The sequence below is a fragment of the Triticum urartu genome, chromosome 5 (genome assembly GCF_003073215.2).
Source record: "Triticum urartu cultivar G1812 chromosome 5, Tu2.1, whole genome shotgun sequence".
NCBI classification, from domain to species: domain Eukaryota; kingdom Viridiplantae; phylum Streptophyta; class Magnoliopsida; order Poales; family Poaceae; genus Triticum; species Triticum urartu.
In genome coordinates, this window is record NC_053026.1 from 387,076,007 (window position 1) to 387,081,517 (window position 5,511).

Sequence of the window (5,511 nt, forward strand, 5' to 3'; positions counted from 1 at the left end):
TGAGATTGAGTTGTGGTCCAACTTCCCAATAGAGAAGCAAGCTTACAAAACCTATACTAGAGACCTTTACCGCAAGTTCAGAGAAGAGTTTGAGCTGATTGGACATTATAATGCATTCCAAGTTGGTGCTGATGTGTTTGAGCTTAGACCGAACCAGGAATTTGTTGCGAAATATGGTTCTCGAAACTACTTGGTGCAGGCAAGGGTGGAGGAGGGTTCCTATTTGTGTGAGTGCTGTAAAATGGATAAGGACGACATCCTCTGTTGCCACATCCTCAAGGTGTTCACCCATGTTGGCGTTGATGTCATACCGGAAAGGTACCTGCTAAGACGGTGGACACCTACTGCTGTACCTAGTGCGCCAGGGACTGGTTATGAGCAACCGGATGAAATGCCTCCTCAATCAAAGAAGCAGATAAGGGAGAGGAACATGATATACGATTTTCGGAAACTAGCAAAGTTTGCAAGTGGTTCTGATCCAGCACAAGCTATTGTATACAAGCATATGCGTGCAGCACGTACCGAGATCGGCCACCTGAACAAGTCCAAGAAAAAGAAAAAACCGACTGCTGCAACGGGGCCATCAGATGATGGCAACCCTCGAGGACCTCCTCCGCCTCCAGGCAGCAATCAGGGGGCTCATCATCCAGGTAATTACCTGCCCCAACTCCTGATCTAACTAGGTGTGTAACTTCAGTTGCACACATCATTGTGCCCAGTTGCACACACCATGGTAGCCACTTGGACAGAACATACTGCCTAGTTGCGCACGCTGTGTTAGTTCAAGCATCAAGATAACACAGCTAACTTATTTTTCCAGTTCTGAATATAGGTGATGTCAACCCTCAAGGACCTCCTCCCCCTCCTGGCTGTACACGGCATCCTCCGCCACCTCCTCCCCCGCGTGCTCCTCCCAATGGCCCTACAGGCAGCACTCAGGGGGCTCGTCATCCAGGTAATTACCTGCCCCCAACTCCCCATCAAACTAGGTCTGTAACTCCAGTTGCACACATCATGGTGCTCAGTTGCACCGAACAGGCTACCTAGTTGCGCACGCTGTGTTAGTTCGAGCATCAAAAGATAAACACAACTGACTTGTTTGTCCTGTTCTGCCTATAGGTGATGCAAACCCTCAAAGACCTCCTCCCCCGCCAGGCCCAACTAGCAGTGCCCTTTGTGCTACTCCCAATGGACCTACAGGCAGGACTCAGGGGGCTCATCACCCAGGTTAGTACCTTCACCGACTCCAAAACAAAAACTAGGGTGAGTGACTTTAGTTGCACATATCATAGTGCCCAGTTGAACAGAACATGCTGCCTAGTTGCGTGCACTGTGTTAGTTTGAGGATCAAGCTAAAAATCTAACTTATTTTTCATGTTCTGCCCATAGGCGACTACAATCCAAGTACCATGACAGGCCGTGCTACTGCAGGTGTTTTTTCAACTTAACTTGCACACAGCAACCAGTTAGTTGCACAAAATGTATTGTGTGGTTGCACAGAACATCAGTGCTGGTTGCACAATAACAAAAATACTAAACTTTTTATATGATTATTACACAGGTGATCGTGACGGACCTACTGCCCCATTGGAGGCTGCATCCCTTGCACAAGCTTCTGATGATTTTGTGCCCAGGGATCCTCCAAGGTCTACTACAAAGGGTAGGGCAAAGAGTCGACGGTATAAATCGGCGTTGGAGCTACACCCAAAGAAGAAAAACAAATGCATCCAGTGCCAATCTACAGAGCACACTGCTGGTGTGTGTCCACAGAGGCTCCTGTGATTCTGTTTCCTCATTTGTAACTTTGGAACAAAAAAGGAAAAGAATGATGTTTTTTAGCAATGTTGGGACCAAGTGGACACATTCAGCATCTATGATTCCTCTTTATCTAATTTATGCTGCTTGAATTAGTTCATGCACTGTGTAAAAAAAGTTGCTATTTGTGCCTTTGTTGGCAACTGGTTAAATATTTAGTTGTTGAACAATTGTATATCCAGTGCTCCTAATGTATCAACAAAAGTGATGATATTGAGTTGCAAACGCAATTACTAGTAGTGTGCAACTACAAAATTTGCTTAATAAAATTGTACAAACCAGCAACTTCCTCCATGGAGCAGAAAAAAAGAAAAATATAGTACTGACCTATTCCTTGTTGTATCTCAGCAACTTCTTCCATGGGGCGGTGTTGTGCACGCTGGTGATCCAATCATATGCCAGCTTCTTCCTGATGTTGAGTACTTCCTTGGGGTCATAGTTGGGCAGTTGGCTACCATTCCACTCGGTGGCGTTAAGCAGTGCGAAAACCCACACTCATTACTGCAAAATGGGCAAAAAAATGTCACATAAAATTAAAACCAAATAAAGGTAATGCACTATGTGCAACTGCTTATGTCCTATTGTGCAACTGCTTCTGTTCTACTGTGCAACTGCTTATGTCCTACTGTGCAACTGCTTGTGTTCTACTGCAACTCATTATGTCCCACTGTGCAACTACTTATGCGCCACTCTGCAACTGGCTAGATTAGAAACTCATAAAAATGATAAAACAGATTGAAGACTAGTACTGTGTCTTAAAAATACTAAAGATTGCACATGTAGAAAAATTTAAAAACTACAAAATGATGGTATATGATTGAGAAGGAATGAAATGCTTATTGTCTTACTTGACGAGCTGCTTCGGTACATCAATGTCAATAATCTGGAAGTGCTCGATGCTGAACTTTGGGTAATGCTTCCTCCATAGATGGCGTACTGCCCCCGCGATGGTAGAGGCAGTGTTCATCAGATCAATGTTGTCCAGCGTCCTGCTTGAATCAAGAACTTCGAAGCGTCCATCCCTCAAGTTGACACTGAAGACCCAATAATGCCTCCCTCCGTCCTTATCGGTTACATCAGTGCAGTCGAGCACTGGCAGCATGACCTGCAACCGTGAATGATTTCAGACACAAAATACAGGTTGTAGCTAAGAAAAAACAGTAAAAGACTTGGTCAAGTTAAAAACAGGTTGCAACAAGTGTCTGCCAACTAACAGATGTGTCATGTGCAACTGGATATGCTGTGGGTGCCAACTAAAAAAAAGATTGATCATGTGGGCACAACACTCACCAAGTCTTTCTTATCGAGACGGTTCTTGTAATCAAACTTCTTGTTTATCTCATTCACATTGTGGATCCCTTGCTGTAAATTTATCTGCAGAGATTATAAAACATGGCCCAAAACTCCTTAGTAGGTGAAAGGCCTCCCTCAAATGGTCAACGAAAAAAGTGCTACAGAACAAAGATGAGGGTAAAAAGAAGGTTTTGGAAAAACTTACAGAAAACCTCAGTGGCATAAGAACCTTCTTTGACCCTTCTGGAAAGTTATCCATGATGTGTAAGATTCCAGTCTCAATAACAATTTTTAACAACCATTGAACCGGCTTCATCAAATCAACTAACTCCTTTAAAGAAATGTAGAAAGCACCATACCTGATTATCTCAGGGCTGATTTTTTTTGAAAGCGATAAAAAGACAAGTTAGCTCGAAGGGTCACAGCAGCAAAAAAATGTGCATGAAATTGAAAACAGAACAGTGTGCAACTAAAAGCCCTGTTCTGTGCAACATGCTATTCTTTCTGTGCAACTAAGTGGCTAGTCCTATGCAACTGAAAAAGATATGTATGTAGGTTGTGGGGAGTTAGTTTACCTGGTAGCTCCATCATCTGCTCCTTTGTGATGCCTGACCCAATACAAGAGGGCAGCGTAAAGCTTGTTCACTGCCTCATTGGTGCTGAAAGTCTTCTTCTTGTTGTAGTCGATAAATGGAGACCTTTGAGATGCTGCGGGCCTTCTTACCCTCCTCTGTCTTCGTGCAAGAGGTGGTCCTGAAGAACTGCTCATGCCAAGTTCTGGTTCTGCACATATCAGGGTGTGGCAATTCTCTGGTGAACCAACATCTAGTTCTTGAGCTATTGCCTTGCCAGCATCAGCAGCATCACATCATTCATTCACAGCTGCTGGGTCCAACTCACACTCATCAATGCAGATCACACCGGCTTCCGCTGTTTCTGCTGCTGGAGCAGGTGCTGGAGCATCACCATCTATGCCGAGGTCAAAAGATGGTGCATCGCAGAACCCGTCACCATGATAAGACTTTGATCTTCGTAAGGGTTCAAGGACTAGGGCATCTCCTTGCGGCACAAACACGGGTGCATCATTCACTGACTTGTTTCGCAATAGTGTTGTAGTTGGCGGCCTTGGAGGCTTGCACCTACTTATAATGTGGAACACCTCCTCTTGTGTTAATGGTTGCTGAAAGTCAGCTCTTGGGGACGGCACTTTGATAGTTGGATCACCTCCTTTTGTGTTTGGCATTGAAGCATCTCTATGAGTAGGCACCTTGGGACTTGCAGTTGCAGTGGTGCCTTCCTGACCAGCTGTGGTGGTTTTGACTGTGACCATGCTGCTAACTGACACATCAATTGGCACACTGGTATCTGTAGATGGCATCTTTCCAGTCTGAGTTGGCAGCAACCTAGCAGAACTTGGCACCCCTACATCAATGGCTGCGGCTCGTAGTTCTATCTCGTCTCTGAACCCCAAATCTTTTGTGGCATGTTCCCCCTTTGTGCCCCTGGCAAACTTGACAATCTTCTGCTTAGGTGGTTTTGGTGGGACTGTTGAAAGGGGAGTCTTCCGCTTGATCTGTTGAACTTCTCTGACATTGGTTGGCTCTCTACTCACTATAGTTGGCATATCAGTTTGAAGCACAGCTTCCTTGACCATATTTACTTCAGCATCTCCACTCACCATCTTCTCCTTGGTTTGAGGCAACTGCAGATTCTTCTTCATTGAAACTGCTTTACGCTTCTGGACCACGTGAGGGTTTGCCATGGATGCTGCCTTGCTCTTGCTGGAGCTTAGGTCTGGGAGCTGCTTTAAATATTCCTTGTATTTTCCTTTGAATGAACCCAGTCAAGACCCTTTCCTGCTTCCTCCATGTCAATTTGATTCCTTTCAGCTTCATTTGATAAGAACAGGCTCTTGTCAATGGCAAAGTTGATCTTCTCACACATATCTTTGTCGCTGAAATCTAGCACAGGAAAGGTGGTTGGCAAAGTTGGCTTCAAGTTGCAGAGCTTGAACATATCAATGCTGCCCTGAGACTCTGCTTCGTCATTTTTCTTTGACTTCGGCAAATCCTTGTCTTTTCAGCAAGTTTTGTCAATCAACATCTGTAGTGTGCTCCTGCTACTCAATGAATTGCTACTGCTCGTAGGGGTGGCAGAACTGCTAGTCCTCCTGGATGTGTTGCCACCTGTACCACCAGAAGCAGGGGCGTTGTCATCATCATCGTCATCGCTGCTGTCGCTGCCTCCATTGGATCCCCCTTTATCATCACCATAACCATCCTCATCTTCTTCATCATCATCTTCTTCCCTCTCACTGCCAGCAGCTGGTGCGCCTTTGTCTTCTCCCCTCTCACTACCATCAACTGCTGCCCCTTTGTCCCCGTCCCCCTCTTTGGCCTCACC